This window comes from Tenrec ecaudatus, chromosome 7 (genome assembly GCF_050624435.1).
Source record: "Tenrec ecaudatus isolate mTenEca1 chromosome 7, mTenEca1.hap1, whole genome shotgun sequence".
Taxonomy (NCBI): domain Eukaryota; kingdom Metazoa; phylum Chordata; class Mammalia; order Afrosoricida; family Tenrecidae; genus Tenrec; species Tenrec ecaudatus.
In genome coordinates this window covers 20,073,230-20,085,561 of record NC_134536.1, presented here as the reverse complement: position 1 = coordinate 20,085,561, position 12,332 = coordinate 20,073,230, and the positions used below count along the sequence as shown (strand labels likewise).

The 12,332-nt window shown below is 46.3% G+C and overlaps 1 pseudogene; it reads right to left on the bottom strand.

Moving 5' to 3' along the window:
• Window positions 1–421: 421 nt before the first annotated feature.
• LOC142453159 (large ribosomal subunit protein uL16-like) overlaps window positions 422–12,332 on the bottom strand; it is a 134,695-nt pseudogene continuing 122,784 nt past the window's right edge.

Sequence of the window (12,332 nt, the reverse complement as noted above, 5' to 3'; positions counted from 1 at the left end):
TGGATTGGTTTTTGACTTTGTGTTTGTTTGTTCAAGTCCAAGATGAGAATGCAAAGATTCCTTGCATAATGATTCTTTTCAGATTGCTGTAGAAGCATAGAAGATGTTTTCAATAGCTCTTCACTGTGTGTTGCAAATGATTAAGATCTGGCCTGCTAGCCAAAAGGCTAGAAGTTCAAACCCACCAAATGCACTTCCAAAAGGTCATGGCCTTGTAGGACCTGCTCTCGCTGTGAGATGGAATTGAATGGCCACTTCATTTTATAGCCCTGACCTTGAATAGGCCTCTCCTTTGGGTTAGTCCTGCCAATCTGCAGACCAAGGTCTCTTAGACAATGGGGTGGGCTTTTTTTTTTTTTCAATCAGGAAGTTCAATTTTTATTTGGTGGGTACGAGAGGTAGCACAAGTCTACCAAGGCCTTCATGAATGCAGGGCCCACCACTTGTCCAAGGGGCCGCGGTTAGGGATGTATTTGACTCCACAACCAGGATGAAGCGCTTCTCAGCCACCATATCCTCAAATTCATCAGCATTAAACTTGGTGAAGCCCCACTTCTTAGAGATGTGGATCTTCTGGCGCCCAGGGAACTTGAACTTGGCCCCGCGTAAGGCCTCAATCACATGCTCCTTGTTTTGAAGCTTGGTGCGGATGGACATGATAACCTGGCCAATGTGGACTCTAGCCACTGTGCCTTGAGGTTTCCCAAAGCACCTCGCATCCCAGTTTGAAGCCTGTCAGCCCCAGCGCATGACAACATCTTGTTGATGCGGGTGACGTGGAAGGGGTGGAGTCGTACTCAGATGTGGAAGCCATCTTTACCACAACTTTTCACCAAGAACTTGTTAGCACAGATGCGGGCACCTCCAGGGCTTCAGAGGAGAGCTGCTCGTACTCACCGGACACCATGTGTCCACACGGTGGGAATCCATCCACCTTTGCCTTCTTCCGACCCAGGTCAAAAATGCAAATCTTGGCATCAGAGACACCTCGACAGAAGCGCGACTTTGGGTAGGGCTTGTTCTTACAATACTGGTAACACCGGGCAGGGCAGCGGCCTATGGCGACACCAGGATCCAGGTAGCACGCTGAAGGAAAAGAGCAGGGTGGGTTTCTTATCTTAGCAGAGTGGGGGGAGTTTCCGACACTCCAAGATGCGCACACACACCCGCCACTACTTGTGCCATCGCAACCTAGGGGGGTCGTGACAAGCAGCGCAAGCCCTGCTTTAGTTGTTCTCGGATATGACAGCTCAATAGCAATGATGGGAAAGCCAAGATCTCTGTTTGGGGCAGCACCATTTGGGGGGAGAATAACACACAGCAGGGTAAGGAGGTTCATTATTTTGAGGCAACCTTTGCAAGTCATTCCAACAGGCTCATTGTGAAGCTGCCTTGCCTCAAAATTATGCTTTCTCCCAGACCCGACCCCTGCAAAGGTTCCTGGGGGCAGAGGGAGATGTGTGGTACAGCACAGCCTCAGGCTTTTCGGTTGCTTTGTCACCTCATCCCTGGGGACATAAAACAGTCCCTGCAGCATCAGAAAACCGCATCACTGCCTTAGCTGTCATCTTGCAGCCGCCTCTGTGCCCCCTGGAGGAGTCTCTCAGCTCTGGGTTCCCCTCAAAGAGCATCAGCCTTGGCTCCTGCTTGTCAGAGACCTGAAATACCGGAGCTTTCCCCCTGGACCACGCACAGGCGCTGCCGGCGGGATTCCGCATCTTACTTCTGAAATGTCTGCTCCCATCTGACCCTTGATGTGAGCCACAGCCCAAAGCACCTGCCAACACGTCATTTCCCCGGGAGTTTCAGTTACACCGGGTCTGACCACCAGAAAGCTCCATACCTGCACTGCCCTGCTCCCCCTTGTCACAGCAGCGCCTTCGTGGAGCTGTGAGTTTCATATGATGCCTTGGACTTTGATCAAAGGTAGAAATAAACTTAGATGAAAAATGAAACCCCCTGTGCATTGAGGGAGTGGTACAGGAAGGGTGCATCTATGATGTTTATTGATCAGTTGGCAACAATAATAACAATACACCATCACATCACCCCCACGTGGCTTGAGAGTCACAGTGACCCTGCTGGACAGGGTTTCCTCGCCTGTGATTTTTTTTTAAAAAACATTTTATTAGGGGCTCATACAACTCTTATCACAATCCATACATCAATTGTATAAAGCACATCTGTACATTCTTTGCCCTAATAATTTTCAAAGCATTTGCTCTCCACTTAAGCCCTTTGCATCGGGTCCTCTTTTTTTCCCCTCCCTCATGAGCCCTTGATAATTTATAGATTATTATTTTGTCATCTCTTATTTTTATGGCAGCAGATCGCCACAGCTTGGAGTGGTTGCACGTTGGTGTGCCAACCAGAAGGTCAGCGGTTTTCAGCCATTCCTCCGGAGAAAGACTAGACTTTCAACTCCAAAGAAAGTTCGTTTCAGACACTGACAGGAGCAGTTCTCTCGTGCCCTACAGGGCCCCTGGGAGTCGGCCTCGACTCAATGACAGTGAGTTTGGTATTCTTTGTTGCCTGCTGAAGTGGGTTCGAACCACGGACTTTCTGTCAGCCGCCAAGCCTTTACCTGCTGTGCACCGTATTTGTGCATCAGGAAGTCCACGAAGACTCAACCCAAAAGACTTTCCTTCCAAGGAAAGGGTGTGTGTGCTCCCATTTATTCGCTACCGAAAGCTCTTTCTGTAAGCAGAGTTCCCTTCTGGCCAAGCTGCCGAAATCCCCGGCTACATTTTCTTCTCTGTTTCCGTGGCGTCTGTGGCCCTAGGCTTAGGGTCTCGTTACTCCCATATTCCCCCCATTTCATTACTTGGCATTTTCCCGGACACTGTGCTCAGCATTAGCTTGTTTACTCTCACAGCGACTCCTGCTTTTAACTCTTATTTCAGAGCTAACGACAAAAAGGCCGGAGGCTGGGGGGGTTGCCCAAGTTGCCACCGCTTAGGATCCCCTTGGGAACGTGGTGACTTCTCAGAGATCCGCCAGGGACTGGAAACACAGTGGGGTGCCACCACAGCCCAGTGCCCTGGGCCTGAGTCAAATGTCCCTGCGCTGATTGTTATTGTTGGATAGCCTTGTGCAGCCTCCCCCTGAGTTGATGTGATGTTTGTGCAGCAGACTGGGCCCTTTGGGGTTAGAAAAGCCGCTATGGTGAAGGGGGAAGGTTGTGGGCCAGGGAAAAGGTTGGAAAGAGAAACGTCCCCTAGCTGTGGGACATCGCCCTCAAAAGATGTGGACCGTGTGCCTCTGAGGGAGCTCCACGTAGTTGGACGTCAATGCCATCATCCCTCCATTTCTTATGTCCATGACCATTCTGAAGCCCTAAGCCTCTTCTTCTATATGTGTTTGCCCCTCTATTAGGAGGCAACATGTAGAAGACAAGTCGTTATAATTGTAGCAATTTGCTAAATACCATACCTAAAATTACGGTCAGATAAACATTTCTTGAGAATATCAAAATATATGCTATTTTACACGTCCCCATTTGGATCCTTTTCAATTTCTGTAGTTTATTATCTTGGTTCAGTGTCTTTGAGCATTAGTCAACATTTAAAATGTAGGTTTTTATGATTCTGGGGGAAAGCAATTGCTTCCAAGGGAGAAAACATTCTGTAAATTACATGTAAATGTTTTTACTTGGCTGAGTTCTTTTGCATCTGTGCAGAGGATCATTTTAATTTACACAAGAATGAAGGTTTTTTTTCCCGTGATTGAATGTAGTATGCGTGCCTGTGTATCTAATTTCCACTTCATTTATACCGGAGTCTAGCAGACACAAGGGGCATTTTGTTATAATGTAAGTGCTACTTAAAAATAAAATAAAATTATAATAAAAAGCTAAGGATTAGTGTGCCATTTCTAATTTTATTTCTGAGCTGCCCCATACAATGACTTGGACCAGATATGAGTTGCTGACATTCTAGGATGCTCTGAAGAGACAGGCTGTAAAGACTTCATCCCCAGAACAAAACAGATAAGAAGCTTTGCTGAGTGATTGACGAAATGCACCAACCCATGGTCCCGTCCCTTCAGAGCAGTGCATTTCAGAGTCCAGTGGGTTCTTTCTAAGTAGAAACAGTTCCAGACTTCACTTCTAGTTGGGCTTTTGGGGTTTGTTGCTGTTGTTCCTTAATCTCTGGGATTCCCTGGCCTTTAGAAAACTACATGGGTATTTGCAAATTCAAATGATTGTAAAACCACCAACGAATCCATGGCTTCGTTTTGCGCCATTATTTTTTCCTCCCAGAGAAATAAGCAGCTTCTAGTCTCTGTTTATCGACAGTGAAAAGGATGTGACATTTTGACATTAATCAGTTGCTGGGGGTGAAGACAAAGGGAAAGCTTTTGAGGTTCTAATTACATGGCTCCATCACCGAGAGCCTAATAATAAAGGCCACAGAAAGGGGACATGTGGCAATAGGTGAGACGATCTGCCTCTTTCTGATTCCGAATCCACAGACTTCTTCCTTGTTGATCATATTACATCTGCATAAAAAGGTGCCCTAGATTAATTAAAGAATAAGGTTTACCAGTTCAAATGCATCTACGTTGCCAGGGCCAAGATTTGAGTCTTGGGACTGCAGCTTCTTTGTAGTTCCTTCGGTAGGCATAATTACATTTTTAGTATTTTATTTCTACAGTCATTTTATAGCACTCGTCTCTTCCTCTTGGCCATCTTGGGAAATAAAGAGGTGGCATTTCCCCTGATTTACAATGGAGAGTAGGGAGGCTCTGGAAGAATGCAGGCATCTTGCCCAAGATTTGTGTTGGCAAAGAGAGCTGATAGCTTCCATTCTCCTGGGGCAGGAGATGTTCACAGGTGTGGACCCAGGTGAGAGGAAGACGGGTGAGCACAGTTCCTTTGCATAAACAGCTCCCCCCAACTCAAGTGAAGCTTCTTTCTACCTGCTTTTGAGGTGGACCAGGTAGAGAGTATAACCAGCCCGACCTCTGGACTAAGGTGAATTTCCTTGGCTAATCCCTAGTTGCTGCTGTGTGCGCCTTTGATTGACATTGACCGACATTGACTGTGTAATGGACAGAGTAGAACTATAGGGTTTCCTAAGCTGTGATTTTTAAGGAACCTGTCATCTTTAAGGGATATACTTGGGATAGGATATCAGGAGAAGCAAATCCTTGGAAAAAGACATTGCGCCTGCTAAAACGCATGGTTCCCAAAGAAGAGGCAGATCCTCTAAGAGCTCAATTGACACGGTGGCCACAAGCATGATGGACGCAAACAGCAATGGTCGGGACGGTGCAAGACCGGGCAGTGTTTCCTTCTGCTGCTCAGAGGGTTGCTGTGAGCTGGAACTGACTAAGAACTATCTCTAAGGAAAGAAGATTGGTTAAGATCTCAGCTACTCACCGCCAGGACCCCTTAGCAATAAGGTGTAGCAGTCTGCTTTCTTATAGACTCACAGCCTGGAACCCTACGGGGCAGTTCTGCTGTGCACTCTGGGCTTGGACTATGAGTTGGCATGGACTTGACAGCAAGGGGGCTGGTTTCCTTGGCCATCTGGGAGGGAGAAGAGCTCCAGGTCTCTCCTCCCACTGAAGAGCTGCTGAGTTCAAACCCTGACCTTTTGGTCAGCAGCCAAGGGCTTTAACCATGGTGCCACCATGGATCCTTAATCCTCAGTTATGCAACTGCAATTGTGGTGTCTGTGGGAGAGCCTGCATTTTATGGTTTGGGGTCCTAACTGCCTAATCTCTGAATGTCCATTAGTTACCTGCCTGCTGAGCTGTAAACCCTCCCATGAATTATCTGATTCTTCTCATTACATGGAAATTGTGAATTAATTTCAATCCCTCAGCACTCAGATAATTACGGGATGTGCACATGGCATGTCGCCGTGAAGCCATCAAAGTAGAAAAGAAAATGTATCAAGTAAACACAAATCATCTTGCCCCAGATTTATTTCCTTGATGACGTTGGTTTTGTTATTGGCCTTTCCAATAGGCTTTGGGTTGGCCTATCTGACTTCAATCTAATTTTTAATATATGTATATATATTAAATGCGCTAATTATTCAAACTCTAATTATCTGGATCCATTTAATTCTGGGGCATCCAAGGTTTTCTGAGAGGCAGTCATTGAACGGAATGACCACACCTGGGTCTGACTGCATGGCAGCCGCCTGTCACAATATTTGCAACACCCTAAAAAGTTGTCATCTTGGGAAGGACTAGAAATCTTAAATGCTGTACTCAACCCCCGTTAGTTAACGAGAGGACAGGAGTTATTTGTGTCTGGTTAGATAATGCTGCTTCTACTCATCTTGCTTCAAACCTACGATCCAATCCTTAAGACAGCCAGCAAGAAAAACAGACTCGCTGCCGGTGAGACTATGATGGCTCAGCGAGCCCTGCGGGTTTCTGCAACTGAAACTAGAGAGAAAGCCATCATTTTTTTTTTTTTTGTTAAACAAAATGTTTATTTTCTTCCTCCCTTCTCAACTAAGCTGAAAATTAGTGCTAATGAACCCTCAGTTGGCGCCGTAACCTTTTTTCCTTTAAATCATTTAATTGGTGGTTTTACAAATCTTATAACAATCCATCATTTCATGGTATTAAGCACACTTGTACATAAGTTGCCATCAACATTTCCAAAACAACTTCTTACTACTTGAGCCCTTGGTATCAGCTCCTCTGTTTTGCCATCTCACCCCAACCATGGAGCTGCTGGTGGTTTTGAACTGCTGATCTTGTGGATCACAACCCAACACATAACCACCATACCACCAAGGCTCCTCCTTAATACGTCAACAAATAATAATCACAATCATGTACAGTGCCAGTTAATCTCATTTAGCTAGTCATCAATAATCATCTTCCTCAAAAGTCCCCTGCATTGCTAAAATCACCCATACCCCCCAAGGAGGCCTGCACAGTCTGTGATACTGCAGCGCTGGAACCAAAATGCAGCCCAGGGCCATTGAGTGCTTTTTGACTCCTGGGCCTCCTGTGTGACAGAGGAGAGCTGGCCTCCAGACTGTCATCTCTATGCAAGGGGATCACCAACTCCACCTGCAGAGGTACCTCTTGCTGGATTCAAACGCCTAGCTTCAGGTTAACGAGGGGCCTTTGTTTGCATAAAGGTGGCGAATTTGAAACGTGTGCAGGTATACATCCAAAGAATCTCCCTTTAACAGCAGTTCTGGGCACTGAGAGAGACACTCTGGGAGGGTGGCGGGGGAGAGTGTGGGGGTGGGGTGTAAAGGCAGGTTGGGGAGGGGGAGGAGCAGGGAGGGAAGACAAGATCAAGGTTACTGCTGTAACATACTCATCTGTTTCCTCTTTGCCTCCACATTTCTTGAAATAACAAAGATTTGTAAGACCTGATTCATCTGGTGAATCAGCAAGTACACAAGGGATCAAGATGTTGTGAAGAACTGTAAGACGCTTGCTTGATCATAAGCAGGTTCAGGTCTAGAGAGAAACCGATGGCAAGAAAACAAAAATGAAACGAAATAACACTGTCCAGGGTAAATCTGGGAGAGAATGAACGCTGGCTGGGGTGTGGGCTTTGCAGGCCTGATCCGAACTCTGGAACAGTGAGTGCCAGGCCTAGGGAAGGCTGGGTATGGGGGAACCAGAGAGCATGATGATCGTACAGGGAATGTTGTGGCAACAGCAACCACGGCACCAAGCCTAGATGTTTTTATGGGAATGTTCTATTACCTGCTTGGAAAACCCACTGCCACGGAGTTGATTCCAGCTCATAACCCCCTATCAGACAGAGTGGAACGGTCTCTATTGGTTTCTGAGGCTAAAACTCTTACTGGGAGAAGAGAACTTATCTTTTTCCTCCTACATGTTTAAAGAACTTACAGTTTCCTATATTGCATAGATATAGTCCCAATGAAGAGACAACGTCAGGAAGCTTTCCAACACATTCCTGAAGGATAGCATAAACCATGGACTGCCAGAAGAGCCAACAATCTGTCTGGGAAGAAGTACAGTCAGAGCGCTTCCTGGAGAGAGGACGGGGAGACTCATTGCTCATACTCTGGGCCTGTTATCAGGAGGGAACTAGTCCCTGGAGAAGGGGTTGTCGCAGAAGAAGGCCCTCATCACGATGGGTTGACAGGGGCTGCAGGCCAGAGTCAAGCACAGCAGCGCTGGTGTAGCTGACACAGGACCTAGCAGTGTTCCCTTCTGTTGTCTGTGGGAGTGTTCTGAAAGAGTGCCTGTTGATGTCATCTCATCATAACAAGTTTAGTGGAGAAAGCCCAATAAATTAGAGAGAAATCTATAGCCCAAGTTTATTACTGAACTGAAATGTAAAAATTTTAACTAGTGTACTGGAAAATCCAATCCAGCAATATCTTAAGGTGAATATTTTCCCAGGAATGCAATGATGATGCATCATGGATTGTGAAGTGCATTATGTTGTAGCAGAGATTTATGTGACTACATTAACAGATTTTAAAGTAAATCCATATGCTCCTCTCTATAAATGCCAAAATAGCATATGATAGCATTTGGTAAAAACCCCTGACCAAAACACTAAAACCCGAAGACATCCCCCACGCTCACAGCAAACAGATGAGGGGTCAGTTTGGCTAGGTCATTTTTAACTGGTAAATGTATGGTAGGTTTTTTTGGTTGTTGGTTTCAATAATCTATAATGCAGTCTGTCAGAAGCTTTATTAATGCTTCAAGTTTTGGTTTTATGACGTGATGTACAATGAATGCACCGATATATAATAAGGTACGTCAAGATGCCGTTTGGTACATTTTCACTAACCTAGGAGACAGAGGTGGTGGGCTGCTTCTGCAAAGGTGCCAGCCTCGGAAGCCCACGGGGCAGGTCTACTCCGTTGTGCGGTATTGCGATGCGTCAGAGCGCCCTGGTTGGCAGAGTGGGCTTGGTCAGCACAGGAGAAGGCAGCAGTGTTTGGAGTCGCATTCTTCCTTTCCAGACCAGACACCCAGACTCCGTTGGCAGCTTGTGAGTGACCTTCTGCACAGCCACTTCCTGTCTATCAGCAGAGTCTTGCAAGATATGATAAGGCTGAGAAGATTCCAGAGGAGTTTGCAGACCAAGGCTAGGAAGAAAGACGTGAAAATCTACTTAAAATCAGCCAATGAAAACCCGGTGAATCACAATAGTCTGAGTAGCAACTAATGATGGGGTGGCGCGGAACCAGGCGGTCTTTCATCCTTGCATCCTTTCATCCTTGCAGGCGGTCTTTCATCCTTGCATGAAGGTCTAGACTTGACCACAGATAACCACAGATTATATTTGGATTAGAGTGTCCTTCTCCGAAAAGTACACCATAAACATTCCTTCCCGGTATAAGAATCTTCCATTTCTCCCCTCCCCCAGACCCAACCCAGAACTCACCACTAAAAGGGTGACACTAGCCAGACTTTTATGTTCTTCATGTTAACAGGTGACTGCCCTGTTTGCTCCTTTGATTTCTGACCTATAAGCTATCATAGTCAATGTCTTTTTTACATAATCTGATCTGATTGAGTAAGGAGACCTGCTGGCACAGTGGTTAAAGCATCCTGCCACTGGTTGAAAGGTCAGTGGTCCACGCTCCCAGCTCCTCTGTGGGAGGACACTATCTCCATGTCCTTCCATGAAACTTAGCGTGCTGCAAGCCCCAAATGGAGCAGTTGTACCTTCTCCCACATGGTTGGTCTGAGTCAGTACAGACTTGACAGCACCAGGTTTTGGAGTCTTACCCAGTATGTGTAATTTCTGTGGTTCATCTACAGGAATTCGGTGAAGCTTTGATGTCACCATGTCACCCATAGCAGAGGTTAAGATTGTGCTGATTGCCATAGGGTGAATGTGAAAACCAGAGGATGTAAGGTGTGGGTTCAGGTGCACTGACAAGGTGAAAAAATCATGTATGCAATCAGCTTAGGGACCAGGTCAGTTTGGGACTATCATGCACCACCCATGGCTTAAGCTCATAGGAACAGTGGGACTTAAAGTCACTCCCTAACTGCCATCTAGTTGATGCTAGCACATACAAGACAGGGTAGAACTGCCCCTGTGAGTTTCTGTGACTGTAACTCTTTAAAGAGACTAGAGAGCTCCATCTTTCTCCCACGGAGTGGTTGGTGGATTTGAACCGCTGACCTTTTGGATCCCAGCCCACCACATAAACCACTGGGCCACAAGGGTTCCTCTTACAAGTCCCTGAGTGATGCAAAAGATGAATGTGCTTGACAGCTAACTGAAAGAGTAGAGGGTCAAGTCTACCCAGAGGCACCGCGGCAGAAAGGCCTAGTGGTCTACTTCTGAAATACCAGCTGTGGAAACCCCATAGAGCACAGCTTCACTCTGACACACAGAGGAATACGATGAGCCAGTTCACTTCACAGCAGCTGGCGATAGGAATTGGGGCCGAGGGAGAGCTGTAAGGGAGATGGTTGCCCCGGGTAGAAGTCTCAAGGGACATAAGCACCCTGAGGTCTGCTAGACACCAGCGGGTGACTTTATACGGCCTAAGGAGTGATTTTGGATTGTCAATTGAGTGCCAATCTTTACAAATCTTTATGTGAAGAAATCACATCAAAAGGCATAATTTCCACTTCTGTTGAAAAAAAATTAATGGCTTATCTAGCAAAGTTGGACCTAGATTCCTTCTTGCATGACAACAATGGCAGCATATTTGGAGAAAATTTTAGGTCTCAGGAATGCCCAAGCCTCCCCATTCCTGTTTGTCTTACATCACCCCCTCTCTCATTAACATTTCACTGCGTGGCATTTGTAAGCAGTTAAACTTGTGTGGTGGCCTTTAGGGGCGGGGGGGATGGTTTCTAGGTTTGGGAAAAGCGCCCCCTTTCCAAATAATTGTTTCTATTTACTCCTTAATGATTGGACCTAATGCATAAAAATATTCCACAATTACCTAGGAGAATCCATCCCCCAGAACAATGGTCGATTTGGACTCCTTCTTGGGTAGATGGTCCCTGATGAGGGGAGAGAGAGCGCGTGCCCATGAAAGCCTCCAGGAGAGGGAAGGAAGAGAGAAGGAAAAGGTGGATCTTTGATTCCCAAAGGAAAATCACATCTGCTGGAGAAGCCTGCTGGCTGCTTTGTCTTTCAGGCCAGACCCCTCCCCATGGGGTCTTAAACACTGGGTCTTCATTGGAATCAGTCTAGTCGGAATCAGTCTGGTCGCCAGGACCTCCACCAGCGAGAAAGAGTTGTCAGACCAGAGCCACCAAGTTCCACACTAGAGAACCATTAGATCATCTGCAGAGCAAGTCCAAACTGGGACGGTGATCCAACCTGTAGAGGCGCCATGGAGGGGAACAGCTTGAGACACGTTGCTTAAACCTGTCAGAACGGCTCACGTGACGTGCCAATGATGTTTATTTCCCTTGATGGTGAGTTAGTGACGTTTATCTGCCATGATACAGCCTCTGAAACATTTGAAGAATTGGAGAGTTCACTGGGAAATGAGCCAGCCCTGCTATTTTGTCATTTTGCTGGAGATGCAAAAGTGTACGCCTGGGTCATTCATAATGAGCAGCGCTGTGCTAGTGGAGCCAGCCCTCTCCCCAAACCATGATGGGGAAGCAGGTAAGATAGGTGAAAGTGGCTAACGGGGGCTTGGCCAGCAGGTCATTTGCAGGAGCGAAATGAGGAATTGTCATTGTTAGCTCCATCGTTCTGGAAAAACAAAAAGCCTTCTCCATTTTCTCACTAATTGTGCAAGTTATCTATGTCACTTTGAACGTAGGCATCTCGCTTGCTCAGAGGCTGCAGGTTTGCCGATTGCTGGCCGATCTAAGGCAGGAAGGAGGAGACCAGATGGCTCTCCAGGTTTGACATGAATCTGATGGATCCTGTTTTCCTTAATCTTTTCAAAATGCAAAATCATCACTCTGTCCCTTGGGAAGTTATTAGGACTGTTTTGCCTAATCTGGCTTTCTCCTGAAAAAAGAACACTAAGATTTTTTTCATCATAAATACAACTCATTTTTTTAAACGGTGTAGCCAAGTTCTCTGGAGTCCTGGGGGCAGAGTCGGGGAAGCGCTGCCCTGCTCAGGGAAAGCTTGGTGGTTCAACCCAACAAGCGGAGGAGGAAAGGTGTGGCAGTCTCCTTCTGTAAATATTACAGCCTTGGAATCCCCAGGGGCTGTTCTACTCTTTCCTCTAGGGCAGCGGTTCTAAACCTGTGGGTCTCAACCCCTTTGGGGGTCGAACAACCCTTTCACAGGAAACCATCAGAAACCACATTAATATTTTACAATATATAATTACCTATTGTTTTGTGATTAATCATTCTGTTTAGTTATGTTCTATTTGTAACGATGAAAATATATCTTGCAGATCAGATAT